We start from the raw sequence: 1,239 nt of genomic DNA on the forward strand, positions 1-1,239 counted from the left end.
GCGCAGGGTAGCAGGAAACTCTCTGCACACTCACCGGACCTGGGCTAGGACTGGGTCTGGGGGCTCCCGGAACTCGGCAGAAAATCCTACTCCTCTTATCTCTTTCTTCAGCAATGGTGAGACGGATTCCTTTTCTTCATGGAAGAGAAATCCACGGCTTGCTGCTTTTACAGATGATGAAGATGTTGGAAAGCGGGGTGACAAAGCTGTTGCTGTTGACATCTTTCACATGAACCACATCAATAGAGCCAGGATGCTTCTCTCTGATGGTGAGCACTCTAATTCTTCCCAAGTTAGCACCTCCGGTCACCATACACAGGTTACCAGTGTCGAACTTGTTGAAATCGGTGATCTTGCCAGATGACAAATTAATCTGGATGGTGTCATTGACCTTGATGAGAGGGTCAGGGTAGCAAATTTGTGAGCATCATGGGTGACCAGATGAGGGATCCCTTTTGTGCCCACAAAGATCTTCCTCACTTTGCACAACTTGTACTTGGCTTCCTCAGGTGTAATACAATGAACAGCAAAGCAACCCCTGGTGTCATAGATCAGACGGAAATGCTCTCCTGTTTTGTCAATGCTGATGACATCCATAAAGCCAGCAAGATAGGTTATATCAGTTCAGACTTTGCCATCGATCTTAATGAAGCGCTGCATGCAAATCTTCTTTACTTCATCTCCTGTCAGAGCATACTTGAGTCTGTTCCATAGGAAGATGATGAGAGGCAGACATTCTCTCAGCTTATGAGGACCGGTGGATGGATGAGGAGCAAACACACCATTCAATTTATCCAGCATCCAATGTTTTGGAGCTGCTACTCTCTTCAGATGCTTCTTGGGACCACAAGCTATGGATGAGCTCTAGCCAACTTCACTGTCCTCACTCCCAGCCATGTGGTTCCTAGCATGGCACCCAGGCTCCTCTGCTCTATTTTTTATCAGTGTATTCTTTAGAAGCACTTAATACTTCTTTGATTATAGTTATCACTAATTTTTTTTAGTTCTGAAATTATTTCTGATCTGATTTCTTCTATACCTTTCTGCAATTGTTTCTTTACTGCCAACGCTATTACTTCAGAGATATCTGGTGTGTGATTTCCAGTTTCTTTTATGTTAGTGTCTTCTGCAATTGTACTGGGTGGACTCAGGGCCTGAGACTACATTTTGTTCCCTCTTTTTGTCATTTTGTATACCACTGTCTTCTGACCTTTGGTGTAGAGCTTAGATAGAGTTATT

The 1,239-nt window shown here is 44.0% G+C and overlaps 1 pseudogene; it reads right to left on the reverse strand.

The window, feature by feature from the left end:
* Nucleotides 1-1,239, reverse strand: part of LOC105742453 — a 3,938-nt pseudogene that overhangs the window by 1,075 nt on the left and 1,624 nt on the right.

The sequence above is a fragment of the Octodon degus genome, unplaced genomic scaffold (assembly GCF_000260255.1).
Source record: "Octodon degus isolate 3935 unplaced genomic scaffold, OctDeg1.0 scaffold00053, whole genome shotgun sequence".
NCBI lineage: Eukaryota > Metazoa > Chordata > Mammalia > Rodentia > Octodontidae > Octodon > Octodon degus.